Source organism: Lissotriton helveticus, chromosome 5_1 (assembly GCF_964261635.1).
Source record: "Lissotriton helveticus chromosome 5_1, aLisHel1.1, whole genome shotgun sequence".
Classification (NCBI taxonomy): Eukaryota; Metazoa; Chordata; class Amphibia; order Caudata; family Salamandridae; genus Lissotriton; species Lissotriton helveticus.
Window position 1 is genome coordinate 624,766,925 of NC_136065.1, and position 24,755 is coordinate 624,791,679.

The window sequence follows — 24,755 nt, forward strand, 5'->3', positions numbered from 1 at the left end:
ATAGCGAGAGCCTACCTCGCTTTATATTTTAATTTGGAGGCCGGTGCCCACCCGGCATTGCCCCGTTATATTTATTTTGAAGGCCGGTGCCCACCCGGCATTGCCCGTGATCACCGCCGTCCCCGGGTCGAGGAGAAACCGAGGGAGAGAGAGCCGCTGACGTCACCCGGAGAGCCGCGCTGCCATTGGCTAAGGCAGCGGGAGGCTCGCCGGGGGACTCGCGCTCTGATTGGCCGCCGAGGAGAAGCAGGAAGCAGCCTGCCAAGGCTCCGGAGGGAGGAGAGGAGCCCCGCGCTGCCAAAGAGAGAGCCGGGCAGCAAGGAGAGAAGCTTCGCTGGCGAGGCCCCGAGTGTGGAGAGAGGAGCCCCGCAAAGAGACCGGCAGCGAGTGCTTCCCCGCCCCAGCAAATCCGGTGAGTGAGGACCAAGGTCTGGGTTCGTGTCCGAGCCCTGAGAGGCTCCAGGCATTCCCTCTTTGTTTAAGAGCCGGTCGAGGCTCTGGGGGCATGACTTGACCCTGAGTCCCCCGTGAGGGACTCCAACGAAGCCCGCAGAGTGATTAGGAGCCCCGAAGCTCCTGGGGGCAATTTGGTTATTTAGAGCCCGAGAGGCTCCCGCCCTAACCATATTTACGAGCCCCGAGGCTCGAGGGGGGCATTTGATTTAGGAGCCCCGAGAGGCTCCAGGGCCTCGCAGTTGTTCTGAGCCCAGCGAGGCTCCGGCCCACCTATTGATCTTTTGAGCCCAGAGAGGCTCTTAGTGCCCATTTGTTTTGCGAGCCCACAGGAGGCTCTGGGGCATTTTCTCTATGGTTCTTGCGCCCTGAAGAGAGGCTCTTGGGCGCCATTCATTGTTCCTGAGCCCACGAGGCTCCAACGTTGCCCAACCTCATTTACAACTGTCCAGCACTTAGTGGACAGTTGCTACGTTTAGGCTTTGTGTTCTGGCTGCCTGCGCAGCCTCCCCTGACATTGACACTCAGGGTATTTCAACCCTTGCGAGGCCAGTTGGCCTGAGGGACAATTCTAGTGTTGTGCTACAAGCACCCTGCACAATTTATGACTACTGCTTATGTGATTTCTGCGCAAATGTTCTACCTGCACCTCTGAATGTGTTTTAATGTTTCATGTGCAATTGTCTATGTTATTACCTTTGCTAAAAGTGACCTGCTTAGGTGATTCTTTATGTTTTATTCCCCTTTGCTAAAAGTGACCTGCTTAGAGGAATGTTTGTTGTTACCTTTGCTAAAAGTGACCTGCTTAGGTGATTATTTTAGGTTTCTTTCCCTTTGCTAAATGTGACTTGCTTAGGTGATAGGTTTTCCTTCCATAGGTCCTGATGATAAGGTCCTAGTTCCCTGCGTGATTTCCCTACAGTGTTTAGGGTGGCGTAGGAGGTATTTACCCTTTACCAGTAGTTACTGGTTGTATGCTACATTTACTATTTCTGTGTTACAGTCATTATATGTTTATGTGCTAAGTGTTATACCTACAAGTGCTATTTCTAAAAAGTGCATACCCCTGACAGTGGTCCAGGTGGCCCTGTCCTGTACATAATCCCTTGTAAATCTTGCCCGTGCCTGTTGGCACATTGTAAAGTGTGTGTGTTATCTAATGTGTTTTTATTATTATAATACAAAGGCTATTTTTGATATAACCTTGTGTGGAGTTTCCTTTGTGGTGGGCCGAGGGTGTTGTCGCTGGGGTGCGCGCGCAAACGCTTTACACATCGCCTCCGAGATTAGCCTTGCTGCTCGCGTCACGTTACCTAGAGGGTGAGCAGGGGTTATCTTGTTGTGTGACTCCCTTGCCCTGACCTTAGAAATGGCGATCCCTGACTGACTTTGGCGTGAGCCTTGGCCGGCCGGGGGTCCCGTTTCTAACATTGGTGGCTAGCGGTGCGGATTGGACTTGCGTTTGCGCTGTACCACAGTGGCGACAGGCCACATTACAAAACTCTGCGATTTTACATAACCACATTTTGGGGATTATTGTTTTTGGTGAAATTCCATTGTTTCTTCTCCTGAAGAGTGTCATTTTATAATTGTGTTCAGTACATTTGTCCCCCGCCCTGCTTCCAGAGTTTGGTACCTGTGTCGCTTTTGGTCAGGTTGAGAAAATCAGGGGTGGTAGAAATTGCCTTACTGGTCCGAGGGGAGGGTGTGTGTGAATGAGTGGTGTGTTACACTGGACAGTGGAGTGCAAGTTCTCTGAGATAGGAATCTTGCTGAATTTTGTAATTGTGTACTCCTGTGTAAGCTCAGACCCCCAGGTTCCCTGTGTCAAACTCTTCTTGAGAATGTCCGCCAAAATGGAGCCTACTTTTGATTTCTGTGATCTGTTTAGAAACAGTATGTTGGAGTTGGTCAGATTCTGTGAAGAGAGAGACATAGTGGTGGATGAGTCAGATACTCAGTCAGAACTTAGGAGCAGCCTGATCCTATGGCAAAAGGGTCAGGGGGATCTTGAGCGCAGTGAGAGAGATAGGGCCCGGGCCGCACGCCATGAGGGTGGTGAGTCTGTGGAGAGCCCTGAAGAATGTGAGTTGTATGATGATGACAGTGGATGGATATCAGCAGATAGTGAGGACCCCATAGGTAGGGAGTCCCTTGCTGAGCCCAGTGTCAGTACCAGCGCCCCATCCCTTGTCCTGTCCCCAGAGGAGTGGTTAGATAGGAGGGAAGAGCGGGAGCATCAGCTAGCGATGGAACAGCTCAGGTTGGAGCACGCCAAGCTAGAGGCTGAGAGGGCCTTGTTCAGGGAGAAGGTAATCCTAGAGGGTAGGTTATCCCCTTAGTGCAGTTATGGTTTTCTGGATTCCCCAGGGAGGGTTGAATCCAGTGGTGGCAGCTATTTAAATGTTAGTGTAGACAGTCCCACTCCCAGTTCCCCGAGTATGGTACCTGTTTCCCGAGAAGAGGAGTGTAGGTTGAAGTTCCGGAACCTTAGGAAACCACCTCACCAGTCTTGGGAAGATTTTCAGGATGACTGTTGTGTAGCACAGTGTGATTGGTTACGGGGTCCCACAAAATGTGATTGGGACATCTTGTTTGATGTGATTGCCAAAGAGCAGTTGCTCAGTGTTGTTTATCCAGAATTGCGCCAACACCTGTTAGGGTGTGGATTGTCTGAACCATATGAGCTGGCAGAGGAAGCCGACCGATGGGAAAGTGCGAGAGGTTCTTTAGAGTCACTAGTGAGTGATTCCAACAGTAGTGGGTCAGGTGTCCTCCAGCCCAGTGTGGTGGAGGAGGGTGAGAGTAGCCCAGCTAGGTCCCAGGTTAGTGAGGAGGGTGTAGGGGCTGACTGCCTGTCTCAGTGGAGCAGGAGTGAGTGTGTGACCGAGAGTCCCCAGACGCCCGAAGCCCTGTCACAGAGCCTGGATGGTTTCTTTAGGGAACACCAGGATGGGAACCTAGACTTGCCTGTTAGTTCACTTGAGGGAGATCTTCTAGTGTGTAGAGGACCTGGAGCATCTGTAAGCGGAGCTTCTATGGTTCTAGAGTCTGGCAGTACCGCTCCAGTGGGGAGGGTACAGGAGTCCAGCGAAGGAGTGATTGGGGAATAGTATGTGAGTCCCCAGAAATCCTGGAGTGCCAGGCATTGGTTCCACCAAAGGTTCTAGACCAGAGGTTGGAAGGCCAGGTTCAGGATCCGCCTGACCTGAAGGGTGGGACTACTGTAATCAGTGTCCTGACCAGTTCTTTTTCCAGAGGTACCGCCCCGGTTGGGAGGGAGCAGGACTCTGGAAGGGGGTGCAGAGGGTGGGAGAGCCCACCTCTGACCCCGGTGCAACCTGAGGGGTTAAACTCTAGGTTGGGAGAATGTTGTTTAGAGGGTACCCCTCGCAGGAGGAGGAGGAACCCTAAGAGAAGAGGTAAGGGGAGGAGAGCCTTCCCTGAGACTCCTGGTCCACCTAAGGTTGTAGACCCTAGGCTGGAGAACCAGTGGCAGTCTAGCCCTGTCTTGCAGACAGGAAGGGTGGAAAATGGCTATTATGTGCCTGGGGTTACTACCCCCCACTTTGTGAGTAGGCAGGGTCCAGTGGTACCTGGGTGGCCTAGGGCCTGGTCCTGGCCGAGGGCAGCTGGAGAGTACCAGTGGGGTACCCCAGTTAGTCCCTACAGTAGTTTTAGAAGGAACCCTAGGGGTTCACCGTGGCGTAAAACAGGAGGGTGTCCCTGCAGTTGTGGGCCCGCGTCCTTGTTTTATCGCCCCAAGCAGGGAAGCCCATCACGGTGGTGATTGGTCTGCCCTGCGTTTTGGCTGGAAGGGGGTTGTGTTGGACTTGGGCCTTAGGGCAGGTTCACCCCTAATCTTTTTGCTTTTATTTGTGACCCAGAGTTAGTGATTTTTGGGTCTTGGCGCACTTTTTCCCTATGTCCCAGAGTAAAGTGTGTGCGTGTAGTATGGCTGGCCTGCCCTCCCATAGGAATGCATGGAGAATGTGTGTGTCCATGTTAGTTCCTGATGTGTGGGGAGTGCAGGCTCGAGTTTGGTATGTATGAACTCGTGAGAATGAATGCTGCACAATGGTATGTGCGGCTTGTATGTGTCTAGAAGGGAAGTACTACTTCTGGACATTGATGTATGTGTGCAGTGAGGGTGCTGGAGGGTGATTGGCTGGAGCTGGCTGGCATGCCAGGCTCCAGGAAGTCTGGATGGGTCTGCCCGGTGGTGAGTGTGAGATCAGCATGAGTGATGTGTGGGAGGAGTGCACCTGGGTCCTGGATGGGCTGGCTCCGCCCCCCTGTGGTTTGTCTAACGACCCAAGCCTCCCCAGTGAATGAAAGGGGTGGTTGGGCCATCAAGGGTACTCCCAAGCCAGCTGCAACTGGTTTCCCCCCACCCTGCACCCTGGAAACAAAGGATTTCTCTGTATAAAAATGGGGCTGTGTCCCCACAGAAATTGTTCTACTTTTGGATCCTTGCCAGAGGGGGCTGTTGCTGTTGCTGGGGCCAGGAGGACCACCACTTGGACTGTCTCCCTGCCTGGAGACCCAGTGTGCTGGCTCTGGGCCCAGCCTTGCCGCCCCTGCCTGCCTCCAGACCTTACTGGAGCTATACTTTTGCCAGAGCGCCTGGAAGCGCTTTCATTTGCCTTATAGCGCTGGGAGCGCTTTATTTTCCTCCCTGGCGCTGGGAGCGCTTCTCTTTGTCCCCTAAGCGCTGGGTGCGCTTTATTTTGATTATAGCGCTTTGGAGCGCTTTGCCAGGCATAGCGAGAGCCTACCTCGCTTTATATTTTAATTTGGAGGCCGGTGCCCACCCGGCATTGCCCCGTTATATTTATTTTGAAGGCCGGTGCCCACCCGGCATTGCCCGTGATCACCGCCGTCCCCGGGTCGAGGAGAAACCGAGGGAGAGAGAGCCGCTGACGTCACCCGGAGAGCCGCGCTGCCATTGGCTAAGGCAGCGGGAGGCTCGCCGGGGGACTCGCGCTCCGATTGGCCGCCGAGGAGAAGCAAGAAGCAGCCTGCCAAGGCTCCGGAGGGAGGAGAGGAGCCCCGCGCTGCCAAAGAGAGAGCCGGGCAGCGAGGAGAGAAGCTTCGCCGGCGAGGCCCCGAGTGTGGAGAGAGGAGCCCCGCAAAGAGACCGGCAGCGAGTGCTTCCCCGCCCCAGCAAATCCGGTGAGTGAGGACCAAGGTCTGGGTTCGTGTCCGAGCCCCGAGAGGCTCCAGGCATTCCCTCTTTGTTTAAGAGCCGGTCGAGGCTCTGGGGGCATGACTTGACCCTGAGTCCCCCGTGAGGGACTCCAACGAAGCCCGCAGAGTGATTAGGAGCCCCGAGGCTCCTGGGGGCAATTTGGTTATTTAGAGCCCTAGAGGCTCCCGCCCTAACCATATTTACGAGCCCCGAGGCTCGAGGGGGGCATTTGATTTAGGAGCCCCGAGAGGCTCCAGGGCCTCGCAGTTGTTCTGAGCCCAGCGAGGCTCCGGCCCACCTATTGATCTTTTGAGCCCAGAGAGGCTCTTAGTGCCCATTTGTTTTGCGAGCCCACAGGAGGCTCTGGGGCATTTTCTCTATGGTTCTTGCGCCCTGAAGAGAGGCTCTTGGGCGCCATTCATTGTTCCTGAGCCCACGAGGCTCCAACGTTGCCCAACCTCATTTACAACTGTCCAGCACTTAGTGGACAGTTGCTACGTTTAGGCTTTGTGTTCTGGCTGCCTGCGCAGCCTCCCCTGACATTGAGACTCAGGGTATTTCAACCCTTGCGAGGCCAGTTGGCCTGAGGGACAATTCTAGTGTTGTGCTACAAGCACCCTGCACAATTTATGAGTACTGCTTATGTGATTTCTGCGCAAATGTTCTACCTGCACCTCTGAATATGTTTTAATGTTTCATGTGCAATTGTCTATGTTATTACCTTTGCTAAAAGTGACCTGCTTAGGTGATTCTTTATGTTTTATTCCCCTTTGCTAAAAGTGACCTGCTTAGGTGATTCTTTATGTTTTATTCCCCTTTGCTAAAAGTGACCTGCTTAGAGGAATGTTTGTTGTTACCTTTGCTAAAAGTGACCTGCTTAGGTGATTATTTTAGGTTTCCTTCCCTTTGCTAAATATGACTTGCTTAGGTGATAGGTTTTCCTTCCATAGGTCCTGATCATAAGGTCCTAGTTCCCTGCGTGATTTCCCTACAGTGTTTAGGGTGGCGTAGGAGGTATTTACCCTTTACCAGTAGTTACTGGTTGTATGCTACATTTACTATTTCTGTGTTACAGTCATTATATGTTTATGTGCTAAGTGTTATACCTACAAGTGCTATTTCTAAAAAGTGCATACCCCTGACAGTGGTCCAGGTGGCCCTGTCCTGTACATAATCCCTTGTAAATCTTGCCCGTGCCTGTTGGCACATTGTAAAGTGTGTGTGTTATCTAATGTGTTTTTATTATTATAATACAAAGGCTATTTTTGATATAACCTTGTGTGGAGTTTCCTTTGTGGTGGGCCGAGGGTGTTGTCGCTGGGGTGCGCGCGCAAACGCTTTACACATCGCCTCCGAGATTAGCCTTGCTGCTCGCGTCACGTTACCTAGAGGGTGAGCAGGGGTTATCTTGTTGTGTGACTCCCTTGCCCTGACCTTAGAAATGGCGATCCCTGACTGACTTTGGCGTGAGCCTTGGCCGGCCGGGGGTCCCGTTTCTAACATTGGTGGCTAGCGGTGCGGATTGGACTTGCGTTTGCGCTGTACCACAGTGGCGACAGGCCACATTACAAAACTCTGCGATTTTGGATAACCACATTTTGGGGATTATTGTTTTTGGTGAAATTCCATTGTTTCTTCTCCTGAAGAGTGTCATTTTATAATTGTGTTCAGTACATTTGTCCCCCGCCCTGCTTCCAGAGTTTGATACCTGTGTCGCTTTTGGTCAGGTTGAGAAAATCAGGGGTGGTAGAAATTGCCTTACTGGTCCGAGGGGAGGGAGTGTGTGAATGAGTGGTGTGTTACACTGGACAGTGGAGTGCAAGTTCTCTGAGATAGGAATCTTGCTGAATTTTGTAATTGTGTACTCCTGTGTAAGCTCAGACCCCCAGGTTCCCTGTGTCAAACTCTTCTTGAGAACGTCCGCCAAAATGGAGACTACTTTTGATTTCTGTGATCTGTTTAGATACAGTATGTTGGAGTTGGTCAGATTCTGTGAAGAGAGAGACATAGGGGTGGATGAGTCAGATACTCAGTCAGAACTTAGGAGCAGCCTGATCCTATGGCAAAAGGGTCAGTGGGATCTTGAGCGCAGTGAGAGAGATAGGGCCCGGGCCGCACGCCATGAGGGTGGTGAGTCTGTGGAGAGCCCTGAAGAATGTGAGTTGTATGATGATGACAGTGGATGGATATCAGCAGATAGTGAGGACCCCATAGGTAGGGAGTCCCTTGCTGAGCCCAGTGTCAGTACCAGCGCCCCATCCCTTGTCCTGTCCCCAGAGGAGTGGTTAGATAGGAGGGAAGAGCGGGAGCATCAGCTAGCGATGGAACAGCTCAGGTTGGAGCACGCCAAGCTAGAGGCTGAGAGGGCCTTGTTCAGGGAGAAGGTAATCCTAGAGGGTAGGTTATCCCCTGAGTGCAGTTATGGTTTTCTGGATTCCCCAGGGAGGGTTGAATCCAGTGGTGGCAGCTATTTAAATGTTAGTGTAGACAGTCCCACTCCCAGTTCCCCGAGTATGGTACCTGTTTCCCGAGAAGAGGAGTGTAGGTTGAAGTTCCGGAACCTTAGGAAACCACCTCACCAGTCTTGGGAAGATTTTCAGGATGACTGTTGTGTAGCACAGTGTGATTGGTTACGGGGTCCCACAAAATGTGATTGGGACATCTTGTTTGATGTGATTGCCAAAGAGCAGTTGCTCAGTGTTGTTTATCCAGAATTGCGCCAACACCTGTTAGGGTGTGGATTGTCTGAACCATATGAGCTGGCAGAGGAAGCCGACCGATGGGAAAGTGCGAGAGGTTCTTTAGAGTCACTAGTGAGTGATTCCAACAGTAGTGGGTCAGGTGTCCTCCAGCCCAGTGTGGTGGAGGAGGGTGAGAGTAGCCCAGCTAGGTCCCAGGTTAGTGAGGAGGGTGTAGGGGCTGACTGCCTGTCTCAGTGGAGCAGGAGTGAGTGTGTGACCGAGAGTCCCCAGACGCCCGAAGCCCTGTCACAGAGCCTGGATGGTTTCTTTAGGGAACACCAGGATGGGAACCTAGACTTGCCTGTTAGTTCACTTGAGGGAGATCTCCTAGTGTGTAGAGGACCTGGAGCATCTGTAAGCGGAGCTTCTATGGTTCTAGAGTCTGGCAGTACCGCTCCAGTGGGGAGGGTACAGGAGTCCAGCGAAGGAGTGATTGGGGAATAGTATGTGAGTCCCCAGAAATCCTGGAGTGCCAGGCATTGGTTCCACCAAAGGTTCTAGACCAGAGGTTGGAAGGCCAGGTTCAGGATCCGCCTGACCTGAAGGGTGGGACTACTGTAATCAGTGTCCTGACCAGTTCTTTTTCCAGAGGTACCGCCCCGGTTGGGAGGGAGCAGGACTCTGGAAGGGGGTGCAGAGGGTGGGAGAGCCCACCTCTGACCCTGGTGCAACCTGAGGGGTTAAACTCTAGGTTGGGAGAATGTTGTTTAGAGGGTACCCCTCGCAGGAGGAGGAGGAACCCTAAGAGAAGAGGTAAGGGGAGGAGAGCCTTCCCTGAGACTCCTGGTCCACCTAAGGTTGTAGACCCTAGGCTGGAGAACCAGTGGCAGTCTAGCCCTGTCTTGCAGACAGGAAGGGTGGAGAATGGCTATTATGTGCCTGGGGTTACTACCCCCCACTTTGTGAGTAGGCAGGGTCCAGTGGTACCTGGGTGGCCTAGGGCCTGGTCCTGGCCGAGGGCAGCTGGAGAGTACCAGTGGGGTACCCCAGTTAGTCCCTACAGTAGTTTTAGAAGGAACCCTAGGGGTTCACCGTGGCGTAAAACAGGAGGGTGTCCCTGCAGTTGTGGGCCCGCGTCCTTGTTTTATCGCCCCAAGCAGGGAAGCCCATCACGGTGGTGATTGGTCTGCCCTGCGTTTTGGCTGGAAGGGGGTTGTGTTGGACTTGGGCCTTAGGGCAGGTTCACCCCTAATCTTTTTGCTTTTATTTGTGACCCAGTGTTAGTGATTTTTGGGTCTTGGCGCACTTTTTCCCTATGTCCCAGAGTAAAGTGCGTGTGTGTAGTATGGCTGGCCTGCCCTCCCATAGGAATGCATGGAGAATGTGTGTGTCCATGTTAGTTCCTGATGTGTGGGGAGTGCAGGCTCGAGTTTGGTATGTATGAACTCGTGAGAATGAATGCTGCACAATGGTATGTGCGGCTTGTATGTGTCTAGAAGGGAAGTACTACTTCTGGACATTGATGTATGTGTGCAGTGAGGGTGCTGGAGGGTGATTGGCTGGAGCTGGCTGGCATGCCAGGCTCCAGGAAGTCTGGATGGGTCTGCCCGGTGGTGAGTGTGAGATCAGCATGAGTGATGTGTGGGAGGAGTGCACCTGGGTCCTGGATGGGCTGGCTCCGCCCCCCTGTGGTTTGTCTAACGACCCAAGCCTCCCCAGTGAATGAAAGGGGTGGTTGGGCCATCAAGGGTACTCCCAAGCCAGCTGCAACTGGTTTCCCCCCACCCTGCACCCTGGAAACAAAGGATTTCTCTGTATAAAAATGGGGCTGTGTCCCCACAGAAATTGTTCTACTTTTGGATCCTTGCCAGAGGGGGCTGTTGCTGTTGCTGGGGCCAGGAGGACCACCACTTGGACTGTCTCCCTGCCTGGAGACCCAGTGTGCTGGCTCTGGGCCCAGCCTTGCCCCCCCTGCCTGCCTCCAGACCTTACTGGAGCTATACTTTTGCCAGAGCGCCTGGAAGCGCTTTCATTTGCCTTATAGCGCTGGGAGCGCTTTATTTTCCTCCCTGGCGCTGGGAGCGCTTCTCTTTGTCCCCTAAACGCTGGGTGCGCTTTATTTTGATTATAGCGCTTTGGAGCGCTTTGCCAGGCATAGCGAGAGCCTACCTCACTTTATATTTTAATTTGGAGGCCGGTGCCCACCCGGCATTGCCCCGTTATATTTATTTTGAAGGCCGGTGCCCACCCGGCATTGCCCGTGATCACCGCCGTCCCCGGGTCGAGGAGAAACCGAGGGAGAGAGAGCCGCTGACGTCACCCGGAGAGCCGCGCTGCCATTGGCTAAGGCAGCGGGAGGCTCGCCGGGGGACTCGCGCTCCGATTGGCCGCCGAGGAGAAGCAAGAAGCAGCCTGCCAAGGCTCCGGAGGGAGGAGAGGAGCCCCGCGCTGCCAAAGAGAGAGCCGGGCAGCGAGGAGAGAAGCTTCGCCGGCGAGGCCCCGAGTGTGGAGAGAGGAGCCCCGCAAAGAGACCGGCAGCGAGTGCTTCCCCGCCCCAGCAAATCCGGTGAGTGAGGACCAAGGTCTGGGTTCGTGTCCGAGCCCCGAGAGGCTCCAGGCATTCCCTCTTTGTTTAAGAGCCGGTCGAGGCTCTGGGGGCATGACTTGACCCTGAGTCCCCCGTGAGGGACTCCAACGAAGCCCGCAGAGTGATTAGGAGCCCCGAGGCTCCTGGGGGCAATTTGGTTATTTAGAGCCCTAGAGGCTCCCGCCCTAACCATATTTACGAGCCCCGAGGCTCGAGGGGGGCATTTGATTTAGGAGCCCCGAGAGGCTCCAGGGCCTCGCAGTTGTTCTGAGCCCAGCGAGGCTCCGGCCCACCTATTGATCTTTTGAGCCCAGAGAGGCTCTTAGTGCCCATTTGTTTTGCGAGCCCACAGGAGGCTCTGGGGCATTTTCTCTATGGTTCTTGCGCCCTGAAGAGAGGCTCTTGGGCGCCATTCATTGTTCCTGAGCCCACGAGGCTCCAACGTTGCCCAACCTCATTTACAACTGTCCAGCACTTAGTGGACAGTTGCTACGTTTAGGCTTTGTGTTCTGGCTGCCTGCGCAGCCTCCCCTGACATTGAGACTCAGGGTATTTCAACCCTTGCGAGGCCAGTTGGCCTGAGGGACAATTCTAGTGTTGTGCTACAAGCACCCTGCACAATTTATGAGTACTGCTTATGTGATTTCTGCGCAAATGTTCTACCTGCACCTCTGAATATGTTTTAATGTTTCATGTGCAATTGTCTATGTTATTACCTTTGCTAAAAGTGACCTGCTTAGGTGATTCTTTATGTTTTATTCCCCTTTGCTAAAAGTGACCTGCTTAGGTGATTCTTTATGTTTTATTCCCCTTTGCTAAAAGTGACCTGCTTAGAGGAATGTTTGTTGTTACCTTTGCTAAAAGTGACCTGCTTAGGTGATTATTTTAGGTTTCCTTCCCTTTGCTAAATATGACTTGCTTAGGTGATAGGTTTTCCTTCCATAGGTCCTGATGATAAGGTCCTAGTTCCCTGCGTGATTTCCCTACAGTGTTTAGGGTGGCGTAGGAGGTATTTACCCTTTACCAGTAGTTACTGGTTGTATGCTACATTTACTATTTCTGTGTTACAGTCATTATATGTTTATGTGCTAAGTGTTATACCTACAAGTGCTATTTCTAAAAAGTGCATACCCCTGACAGTGGTCCAGGTGGCCCTGTCCTGTACATAATCCCTTGTAAATCTTGCCCGTGCCTGTTGGCACATTGTAAAGTGTGTGTGTTATCTAATGTGTTTTTATTATTATAATACAAAGGCTATTTTTGATATAACCTTGTGTGGAGTTTCCTTTGTGGTGGGCCGAGGGTGTTGTCGCTGGGGTGCGCGCGCAAACGCTTTACACATCGCCTCCGAGATTAGCCTTGCTGCTCGCGTCACGTTACCTAGAGGGTGAGCAGGGGTTATCTTGTTGTGTGACTCCCTTGCCCTGACCTTAGAAATGGCGATCCCTGACTGACTTTGGCGTGAGCCTTGGCCGGCCGGGGGTCCCGTTTCTAACATTGGTGGCTAGCGGTGCGGATTGGACTTGCGTTTGCGCTGTACCACAGTGGCGACAGGCCACATTACAAAACTCTGCGATTTTGGATAACCACATTTTGGGGATTATTGTTTTTGGTGAAATTCCATTGTTTCTTCTCCTGAAGAGTGTCATTTTATAATTGTGTTCAGTACATTTGTCCCCCGCCCTGCTTCCAGAGTTTGATACCTGTGTCGCTTTTGGTCAGGTTGAGAAAATCAGGGGTGGTAGAAATTGCCTTACTGGTCCGAGGGGAGGGTGTGTGTGAATGAGTGGTGTGTTACACTGGACAGTGGAGTGCAAGTTCTCTGAGATAGGAATCTTGCTGAATTTTGTAATTGTGTACTCCTGTGTAAGCTCAGACCCCCAGGTTCCCTGTGTCAAACTCTTCTTGAGAACGTCCGCCAAAATGGAGACTACTTTTGATTTCTGTGATCTGTTTAGATACAGTATGTTGGAGTTGGTCAGATTCTGTGAAGAGAGAGACATAGGGGTGGATGAGTCAGATACTCAGTCAGAACTTAGGAGCAGCCTGATCCTATGGCAAAAGGGTCAGTGGGATCTTGAGCGCAGTGAGAGAGATAGGGCCCGGGCCGCACGCCATGAGGGTGGTGAGTCTGTGGAGAGCCCTGAAGAATGTGAGTTGTATGATGATGACAGTGGATGGATATCAGCAGATAGTGAGGACCCCATAGGTAGGGAGTCCCTTGCTGAGCCCAGTGTCAGTACCAGCGCCCCATCCCTTGTCCTGTCCCCAGAGGAGTGGTTAGATAGGAGGGAAGAGCGGGAGCATCAGCTAGCGATGGAACAGCTCAGGTTGGAGCACGCCAAGCTAGAGGCTGAGAGGGCCTTGTTCAGGGAGAAGGTAATCCTAGAGGGTAGGTTATCCCCTTAGTGCAGTTATGGTTTTCTGGATTCCCCAGGGAGGGTTGAATCCAGTGGTGGCAGCTATTTAAATGTTAGTGTAGACAGTCCCACTCCCAGTTCCCCGAGTATGGTACCTGTTTCCCGAGAAGAGGAGTGTAGGTTGAAGTTCCGGAACCTTAGGAAACCACCTCACCAGTCTTGGGAAGATTTTCAGGATGACTGTTGTGTAGCACAGTGTGATTGGTTACGGGGTCCCACAAAATGTGATTGGGACATCTTGTTTGATGTGATTGCCAAAGAGCAGTTGCTCAGTGTTGTTTATCCAGAATTGCGCCAACACCTGTTAGGGTGTGGATTGTCTGAACCATATGAGCTGGCAGAGGAAGCCGACCGATGGGAAAGTGCGAGAGGTTCTTTAGAGTCACTAGTGAGTGATTCCAACAGTAGTGGGTCAGGTGTCCTCCAGCCCAGTGTGGTGGAGGAGGGTGAGAGTAGCCCAGCTAGGTCCCAGGTTAGTGAGGAGGGTGTAGGGGCTGACTGCCTGTCTCAGTGGAGCAGGAGTGAGTGTGTGACCGAGAGTCCCCAGACGCCCGAAGCCCTGTCACAGAGCCTGGATGGTTTCTTTAGGGAACACCAGGATGGGAACCTAGACTTGCCTGTTAGTTCACTTGAGGGAGATCTCCTAGTGTGTAGAGGACCTGGAGCATCTGTAAGCGGAGCTTCTATGGTTCTGGAGTCTGGCAGTACCGCTCCAGTGGGGAGGGTACAGGAGTCCAGCAAAAGGAGTGATTGGGGAATAGTATGTGAGTCCCCAGAAGTCCTGGAGTGCCAGGCATTGGTTCCACCAAAGGTTCTAGACCAGAGGTTGGAAGGCCAGGTTCAGGATCCGCCTGACCTGAAGGGTGGGACTACTGTAATCAGTGTCCTGACCAGTTCTTTTTCCAGAGGTACCGCCCCGGTTGGGAGGGAGCAGGACTCTGGAAGGGGGTGCAGAGGGTGGGAGAGCCCACCTCTGACCCCGGTGCAACCTGAGGGGTTAAACCCTAGGTTGGGAGAATGTTGTTTAGAGGGTACCCCTCGCAGGAGGAGGAGGAACCCTAAGAGAAGAGGTAAGGGGAGGAGAGCCTTCCCTGAGACTCCTGGTCCACCTAAGGTTGTAGACCCTAGGCTGGAGAACCAGTGGCAGTCTAGCCCTGTCTTGCAGACAGGAAGGGTGGAGAATGGCTATTATGTGCCTGGGGTTACTACCCCCCACTTTGTGAGTAGGCAGGGTCCAGTGGTACCTGGGTGGCCTAGGGCCTGGTCCTGGCCGAGGGCAGCTGGAGAGTACCAGTGGGGTACCCCAGTTAGTCCCTACAGTAGTTTTAGAAGGAACCCTAGGGGTTCACCGTGGCGTAAAACAGGAGGGTGTCCCTGCAGTTGTGGGCCCGCGTCCTTGTTTTATCGCCCCAAGCAGGGAAGCCCATCACGGTGGTGATTGGTCTGCCCTGCGTTTTGGCTGGAAGGGGGTTGTGTTGGACTTGGGCCTTAGGGCAGGTTCACCCCTAATCTTTTTGCTTTTATTTGTGACCCAGTGTTAGTGATTTTTGGGTCTTGGCGCACTTTTTCCCTATGTCCCAGAGTAAAGTGCGTGCGTGTAGTATGGCTGGCCTGCCCTCCCATAGGAATGCATGGAGAATGTGTGTGTCCATGTTAGTTCCTGATGTGTGGGGAGTGCAGGCTCGAGTTTGGTATGTATGAACTCGTGAGAATGAATGCTGCGCAATGGTATGTGCGGGTTGTATGTGTCTAGAAGGGAAGTACTACTTCTGGACATTGATGTATGTGTGCAGTGAGGGTGCTGGAGGGTGATTGGCTGGAGCTGGCTGGCATGCCAGGCTCCAGGAAGTCTGAATGGGTCTGCCTGGTGGTGAGTGTGAGATCAGCATGAGTGATGTGTGGGAGGAGTGCACCTGGGTCCTGGATGGGCTGGGTTTTTCCCCACACAATGCTGGCTCCGCCCCCCTGTGGTTTGTCTAATGACCCAAGCCTCCCCAGTGAATGAAAGGGGTGGTTGGCCCATCAAGGGTACTCCCAAGCCAGCTGCAACTGGTTTCCCCCCACCCTGCACCCTGGAAACAAAGGATTTCTCTGTATAAAAATGGGGCTGTGTCCCCACAGAAATTGTTCTACTTTTGGATCCTTGCCAGAGGGGGCTGTTGCTGTTGCTGGGGCCAGGAGGACCGCCACTTGGACTGTCTCCCTGCCTGGAGACCCAGTGTGCTGGCTCTGGGCCCAGCCTTGCCCCCCCTGCCTGCCTCCAGACCTTACTGGAGCTATACTTTTGCCAGAGCGCCTGGAAACGCTTTCATTTGCCTTATAGCGCTGGGAGCGCTTTATTTTCCTCCCTGGCGCTGGGAGCGCTTCTCTTTGTCCCCTAAGCGCTGGGTGCGCTTTATTTTGATTATAGCGCTTTGGAGCGCTTTGCCAGGCATAGCGAGAGCCTACCTCGCTTTATATTTTAATTTGGAGGCCGGTGCCCACCCGGCATTGCCCCATTATATTTATTTTGAAGGCCGGTGCCCACCCGGCATTGCCCGTGATCACCGCCGTCCCCGGGTCGAGGAGAAACAGAGGGAGAGAGAGCCGCTGACGTCACCCGGAGAGCCGCGCTGCCATTGGCTAAGGCAGCGGGAGGCTCGCCGGGGGACTCGCGCTCCGACTGGCCGCCGAGGAGAAGCAGGAAGCAGCCTGCCAAGGCTCCGGAGGGAGGAGAGGAGCCCCGCGCTGCCAAAGAGAGAGCCGGGCAGCGAGGAGAGAAGCTTCGCCGGCGAGGCCCCGAGTGTGGAGAGAGGAGCCCCGCAAAGAGACCGGCAGCGAGTGCTTCCCCGCCCCAGCAAATCCGGTGAGTGAGGACCAAGGTCTGGGTTCGTGTCCGAGTCCCGAGAGGCTCCAGGCATTCCCTCTTTGTTTAAGAGCCGGTCGAGGCTCTGGGGGCATGACTTGACCCTGAGTCCCCCGTGAGGGACTCCAACGAAGCCCGCAGAGTGATTAGGAGCCCCGAGGCTCCTGGGGGCAATTTGGTTATTTAGAGCCCGAAAGGCTCCCGCCCTAACCATATTTACGAGCCCCGAGGCTCGAGGGGGGCATTTGATTTAGGAGCCCCGAGAGGCTCCAGGGCCTCGCAGTTGTTCTGAGCCGAGCGAGGCTCCGGCCCACCTATTGATCTTTTGAGCCCAGAGAGGCTCTTAGTGCCCATTTGTTTTGCGAGCCCACAGGAGGCTCTGGGGCATTTTCTCTATGGTTCTTGCGCCCTGAAGAGAGGCTCTTGGGCGCCATTCATTGTTCCTGAGCCCACGAGGCTCCAACGTTGCCCAACCTCATTTACAACTGTCCAGCACTTAGTGGACAGTTGCTACGTTTAGGCTTTGTGTTCTGGCTGCCTGCGCAGCCTCCCCTGACATTGAGACTCAGGGTATTTCAACCCTTGCGAGGCCAGTTGGCCTGAGGGACAATTCTAGTGTTGTGCTACAAGCACCCTGCGCAATTTATGAGTACTGCTTATGTGATTTCTGCGCAAATGTTCTACCTGCACCTCTGAATGTGTTTTAATGTTTCATGTGCAATTGTCTATGTTATTACCTTTGCTAAAAGTGACCTGCTTAGGTGATTCTTTATGTTTTATTCCCCTTTGCTAAAAGTGACCTGCTTAGGTGATTCTTTATGTTTTATTCCCCTTTGCTAAAAGTGACCTGCTTAGAGGAATGTTTGTTGTTACCTTTGCTAAAAGTGACCTGCTTAGGTGATTATTTTAGGTTTCCTTCCCTTTGCTAAATGTGACTTGCTTAGGTGATAGGTTTTCCTTCCATAGGTCCTGATCATAAGGTCCTAGTTCCCTGTGTGATTTCCCTACAGTGTTTAGGGTGGCGTAGGAGGTATTTACCCTTTACCAGTAGTTACTGGTTGTATGCTACATTTACTATTTCTGTGTTACAGTCATTATATGTTTATGTGCTAAGTGTTATACCTACAAGTGCTATTTCTAAAAAGTGCATACCCCTGACAGTGGTCCAGGTGGCCCTGTCCTGTACATAATCCTTTGTAAATCTTGCCCGTGCCTGTTGGCACATTGTAAAGTGTGTGTGTTATCTAATGTGTTTTTATTATTATAATACAAAGGCTATTTTTGATATAACCTTGTGTGGAGTTTCCTTTGTGGTGGGCCGAGGGTGTTGTCGCTGGGGTGCGCGCGCAAACGCTTTACACATCGCCTCCGAGATTAGCCTTGCTGCTCGCGTCACGTTACCTAGAGGGTGAGCAGGGGTTATCTTGTTGTGTGACTCCCTTGCCCTGACCTTAGAAATGGCGATCCCTGACTGACTTTGGCGTGAGCCTTGGCCGGCCGGGGTTCCCGTTTCTAACAAGGAGAAACAATGCATTTCTCCTAGTTTCGCCAGCTTAAGACCAGGTTTCCCTGTTCTTAATTTTAACGCTGCCTCACTTTTACACTGCCCTTGTAAATAGGGCGCAACATCAAAATCAGTGCCTGTTGCAGTGGAACGCCCACCGCAACACCCACTGTCCACCCTTTCACGCTAAGCATAGCATGAAGGTGGGCCTTATTTACAAGGCAGCGTTAAGCCAAGTTAAGTGGCTTAACTCTGACTTGTAGATACGGCAATGCCCCTATCTCCACCACAACATCGTAAAAAGTGACGGTGTGGTGTCTATAGGGGCTTGTACATATGCCCCTGAGTATGATGAAACTATGAGTAGCACTATAAAACAAATTATATGTTTGCCAGAAAGGTGCTATAGAGAGATGAGGTGCATTGTTGGTGAGTGGTAGTGATGGAAGTGATGGAGAAGGAGGAAACACTCATTGTTTTGAACATTATTTGCCGGATATGGCCCGGGATATGCGGGTGACGGTCGATTATGTAGTGTACCAGATTCCAGAAATTTCTGTCAGGTGGTGGGGGGGCCAGACATTTAAAAAAATTCAGCTGGGGGGCTCAACCTTCAAAAGTTTGAAGACCTCTGATCTACAGGGAGGGGACATATGGGGGTTGGCGTCCTATGGTGTAGCAAGGTTGGTTTTGCCTTGTTGGTGTCTCCCCTGCACCAGAAATCACCAAAGCCCCCCACCCTCCCCGGAGCACTAGATGTGCGGGTTTCCTTTGTAGTACCCCCTGTGGTTCTGAAGTTTCTGGATTCATGTAATCGTTCTGGACTCGAGAATTAAAACTTCATTGAGTCATGACGAATTTGGTATCAAAAGACCGAGAATGACGAGCACACCATGTACATATATTTTCAGCGTATTCGAGTAACGATTTCTCCTTTAAATCGTCATTATCGTCCAGAACCCTTGGCTTCCATTTTATATACTGCAGCCATCTTGTGTGTTGCCCTTTACATAGGCCTTAATCCAGCCAAATTCATTACAGCAAGGACACGTACTCCTTAATCGACTTTCCTATGACCTGTACAAGTTGGAACCATTGCCCCAGGCCGAACTCGTTAGGTCAGTTTCCCCTCCCAGTGGCCGAGCAAGATAGCATCAGGGCTCAACAAACCATAAAACCATTTCAGCGCGCACACCTGCCGTATCTTGCTCCCATCTGTCTCTACTCTTTCTGCTTCACTTACTTTATGGTGGGGAGGTGCCTGTTTTATTGGGGTCCACCGATATCTAATGAAATGTTGGGCCTTGCCGGATGATTTGTTGTAAGCAGCACGAAGTAAAATATGGACATGTCATCATGACTCTGCTTTTTCTTTGTATTGGAAATATGTTAACAATTTACTTTACAACCAAGAATGTTTTGCCTGAAGCTTAAAATTGTGTATAAGAAGAGAAGCCTGACTTTGTAAATTCGAGCAGTCTCCTGAGAATATACTTCCCCGTGTGTTGTACTTCTAGGACACTTGTTACCTTGGTTGCAACCAATAAATCGATCTTTGACTTCACCTAGAAGACTCTGAGTTTCTGTGGTCTGGATCAGGAAGAGCCCGAGGTCTCTGGGTGTACCCTGACACCGCTGGGTTACCGGTGTCTGTGCCGGGTCTGAAAAACCCAGTACCTCAGCTGGCGCCCAACGTCTGGGGCGGTTCCAGTGGTACCAGTAAGCCAGAGAATCCTGAGGAGCTTCGTGTGAAAATTCCGGAGGACGGCCAACCACTTTATCGACCCCTGCATGTCGACGTGGTCCGAAGGTCTTTGCTGCGAGGTTCCCCGCTTCCCGACGGCTACAAGGACTGCTGCCCTGGCTATCTCCCTGATTTGGACCCTTGAAGTTTGGTAGAGCGAAACACTAAGCCGAGTCTTCTGGTGACGTCATCGATATTTCAGTTAAGTATCTCCCAGTCCTTAGTTGGTCTCAGTCTTGGGTATCCTTTGGGATAATTGTTGGTACTTGCAAGCACCAAAACCGAAGGACTCGTGTTTTCACAAGAAATATCGTAATCGATAATCCTTTGAAGTTTGGAACTAGACTAGAGAGCGAAGATGCCTAGTCTTAGACTTGGAAATTTGTTTTGTCTTGGTTGTAATAATAGGGACTCCCGATTGGAGGACTCATGTCCGGTTCCTCCGGTTGGAACTCCAATTTACGAGTTATATGTGAAACATGGAGTAGGCCCCATCACATACAATGAAGTGTGGATCAAATACACAAGGAAAGATGGTGTTTTAAAATGGCCCCAATATGGTAGTTTTGATACCGAAATCTTAGATAACCTTGAAGTTAAACTGTTCAAAAAGAAAGCCCGGCCGGCAATGTTTGACTCTTTTCGCCTATGGCGCAAGGAGGCCAAACAGAAGGAAATCAAATTAGCTAAGAAAAATAAGAGAGAAGGAGGACTTTCAGTAATGCAAGCTGCTATGCAATTTAAAGACAATGAAGAAGAGCAGATGAGTGAGCAGTTGCACAGGCAACGTAAAATGGCGATAGATAAGTGTTATCCAGTTTTGCCGTCTCTTCAGCAAGAGGCAGCAAAAGAGCATGAAAAGGATCCGTTAATGTCACATTTATTAAGTTCGCCACCCCCCTATGCACAAAATCCCACGGCACCTCCACAACCCACAGTTGCACAACCTATGGTTGTTATGCCTCCTATTCCTCTGCAGCAACCACCAGCTACTCTTCAGCTGGCTCCTACTCCTTAGGTTCAGCCTCCTCAAGGCCCACCGATCACACCTGTTTCTACAATTTTTCCCACTGTACTATCTACTTCTCCTAATGCTCCCTCTACGATTTTGCCTAGTACTCCTATTTCTCCTGATGCTTCCTCTGATATTGTCTCTGCTCCTGCTTTATCGCACCCCGTTTTTCCACCTGTTTTTCCTTCAGTTTCACCTTCAATTCGGCAGAAAATGGCCAGCACTGTCACTAACCTTCTTTCACCTCTTTTTGGGTCGCCTACTACGACCCCTTAAATGGAACGAAGACAGTTGCGAAGTCGACTGCCTGACTACCAAGAGAGAGACTCATTGAATCGTTTAGCACGAAAATGGGTTATAGACACCGTAAAATATGATGTAGAGTCGGTCATGGAAGTCTTCCATCAATGGGAAGCACCGACACAGAGATATGTTTTCGAACAGATGTGTGTTTTCCTTTGTGAGGATTTGGAAGACAATGATTTAGAATGCATCCCGCAGGAATTGTGTCGTGTACGGTTCAGGTTTGGAGAGGGCATGATTGTAGGTCCCGATGTAGAGCAAGCGGTTGAAATATTGTTATCATACCGGAGTAAGGGGAGTAGTTCTGGATCACAATCTGAATCTAGTGCATCTAGTTGGAAAAAGGCGCGACAATACCCGATGAGAGAAGTTCCCCCACAATGGAGAGAGGGCGACACAACTGTTAACCCACCTATTCTGCCACACTTTCAGCGTGTATGGGTACATGTCCCATGGAAGCGAGCTGAAGTTTTAGCCCTTAAACAGACATTACCTGATCCGCGTAAAAATCCTGCAGGGTATTAAAAAGAGTTGTCACAGACTGCTGGGTCATGTATAATGAATTTAGCCGATATCGATATGTTATTTGGGAATGTGGTTCCACAGCCTTTATGGGGTAAAATTCGTCATACAGATCATGATCAGGAATTAGGTGACTCATGGGCTAATATTGCCGCTGCAGATGCCCGACAAGTTGGTGGTGCTAAGCCTGAGCCTTTGATAGCAGAACTCCCTGGTAGAATAGTTGATTACATGAAAACGATAATGCCTGCAATACGTGTAAATTGGGATAAGTTGTCTGCATGCAAGCAAAAGAAAGAAGAAACAGTCTCAGATTTCTTCACCAGGTTCGAAGAAACATTTGTTGACCACAGCGGTCAAGATATGACCACAGAAGGTGGTCAGAGATTGTTTGTCGATAAATTCATGCACAATCTGCTTCCAGAATTGTGTAAAAAGTTAAAGGATTCAGAAAGTTCTTGGGCAGTCTCATCTTCAGCGCAGATATTGGCTACCGCACAATATTACAAAAATAGAGACAAGGACGAGAAAGACAGAGTAGAAAAGAAAACTAAAGAGCTGAAAACTAAGGTTTTGCTACAGCAAGCATATCCGCCACGTGGTGGTGGTAATCAAAATAATAATGGTCAGAATAATTATCAGAATAATTTCCAGCACCCTCAACAGTATCAGAGGAACTCGCAAAGAGTCGAGTATACTCAACCCCGTGTACCTGTAGGCCCCAACCAGTGTTCATATTGCAGAGAAGAGGGTCATTTCAAATATAATTGTCCTATTCTATTACAACGTGCAAATGGAGTTTCTGGTGTGAGAGGTCGTGGCAGTCAGCAAGCACCAAGAGGTAGAGGGCGTGGAAACGCCCCTCAGAACGCACGTCCCCTTCCACCACAAAATTCTATGAATAGGTTCGATCAGCAGAACAACGCATCTGACAGGACAGCTCAATACTACGTTGATGATTACTATACAGAAGATGAGTATTTGGAGGGTAATGATTGCTAGGACAGCCATAGACAAAGAGAGGGAGTTGTTTCAGTTCCAGTAGATCAGAGTGGACCTTACGTTGAGGTGATTACATCAGGTGTGTCAGAGCCTTTTCTGTTGGATACTGGTGCTACAAAGAGTTCTATTATGCACTCCAAACTCCCTGGCGCACCTTTGTCTGGCGAAATGAACGTTTCTGTAGGTTTTTCTGGCGCCCCAGTTAGAAATCCGATTTCTGACCCTTTGTCTCTTTCTGTTGGTCCTTGTGAATTCGAAGCACCCCTCATTCTGACAAAAGGTTGTGGTGAAAACTTGCTAGGATTGGATTTGTTAAAAAGATTGTATGCGACTTTGTACTGTTCTCCTTCAGGAGTACAACTTACTTTAGGTAAGAAAGTAGTTTCTCCCATGTATTTGTCGAGGGATAAACTTCCAGCAGAATTGTCGTTTCTTCCAGATATTCTTTGGGCCACTGGTCCTAATGATGTGGGTCGCTTAGAAATTCCACCATATGTTGTAACATTAAAAGCCAACGTTAAAATGCCACGAATTCCCCAATACAAAATCTCGAGTGAAGGTGAAAAAGCTTTGCTAGCGATCGTTTACGAATCGATTGAAAAGGATGTGATTGAAGAAACACGAGGAAATGTTTGCAATAGTCCTGTTCTGCCTGTTTTAAAACGAACTGACCCTTCTCAGCCACCTGTGTACAGATTCGTGATTGATCTGAGAGAGGTGAATAAAATAGTTGTGCCACAATTTCCAGTCGTCCCCGACATTACCACATTATTGACTATGATTCCAGCATCTGCCTCTTGGTTTTCGGTGATTGACCTGAAGAATGCCTTCTTCAGCATCCCGATTGCTGAGGAAAGCAGGGATATTTTTTCCTTCCGTTTAGGAGGTCGCAGCTTCCGCTTTAAGCGCGCTCCTCAGGGCTACTGTGAAAGTCCATCAATATACAGTCAAGCTCTAAAAACACAGCTTGATACGATTGTTTTACCTGAAGGTGCGACTCTTGTACAGTACGTGGATGCTTTGCTCATTGCTGCAGACACTGAGGAAAATTGTAAAAAGGCAACGCTGTCATTACTGCATCATCTGTGTGATCTTCATCACAAGGTGTCACTTTCCAAACTGCAGTATTGCCGACAAGAAGTGACCTACTTAGGTCACCTCTTATCGAAGGAGGGAAGGAAACTGACCCCAGAAAGAATTCAGGCAATAGCGAAATTGAATGTGCCAAGAACACAGAGAGAAGTGCGTGCCTTCTTGGGCATTACATCGTACTGTAGACAATGGATTCCAAATTTTTTGTTATTAGCCAAACCCTTGGTGGCATTAACGTGTAAGAATACACCCAATCCCATTCCTTGGTCTGAAGAGTGTCAGCAAAGTTTCCTCGAATTACGCACAGCATTGTGTTCGGCCCCTGTGTTAGGTACCCCCGACTACGGTAAGCCTTTCACATTATATGTCCACGAGAAACAGGGCTGTGCATTGTCAGTGTTGACTCAGTTGTTTGGAGGTAGGCAGCGTCCATGTGCCTATTTTTCGTCGACCTTGGATCTGGTAGCAAAAGCATTACCGAGTTGTTTAAGAGCCACAGCAGCAGCAGCTGTTTCTATTCAACAGTGTGCTGGTCTAGTAATGAATAATACACTAATCGTGATGGTCCCACATGCAGTAGACACGTTGTTAAATAGAACCAAGACACAGCACTTAACTAGTGCTCGACTGTCCAGTTACGAATTGACACTGCTAGCGAGCCATGTGCACATAAAAAGATGCAGTACCTTAAATCTAGCTACGTTGTTGCCAATTGCAGAGGAATCAGATGTTTCAGAACAGCACGATTGTTTTCTCAGAACAGAGGAAGAAACGAAAGGGAGGATAGATTTATTCGATACTCCTCTTGCTGAGTGTGATGGTACATTATGGGTGGATGGTTCATGCTTCATGCTCCCGAGTGGTGACACGACTGCAGCATATGCTGTCACGACTTTGCATACAGTTGTTGAAGCTGCACGTGTCCCCCATAATTTGGCTCAAGCAGCAGAATTAATTGCACTGACGAGAGCATGTGTATTGTCCAAAGGAATGAAAGTGACCATCTACACTGATAGTCAGTATGCGTTTGGAGTGGCTCACAGTTTGGGGCGATTGTGGAGAGAACGTGGATTCCTGACTTCGCATGGAGCTAAGATTCAGCATGGTCAGTTGGTGAATGAACTTCTTGAATCACTGACCCTGCCCCTGCAAATGGCAATTGTGAAATGTAGTGCTCACAAGAAGGTGACTGATGATGTTGGTCGTGGAAATGCATTTGCTGATGAGATCGCGAAAGAAACTGCAAAGAATGTAATGAGCCGAATGTATGTCCCAGGCCCTGCAAGATGGACTGGTGATATTGGAATGTGTGAAGACACAATAGAGAGTGTGAAGTCCATTCAAGCTGAGGCCACAGAGAAAGAGTTGAGTACGTGGAGAGAAAGTACGGGTAGAATGG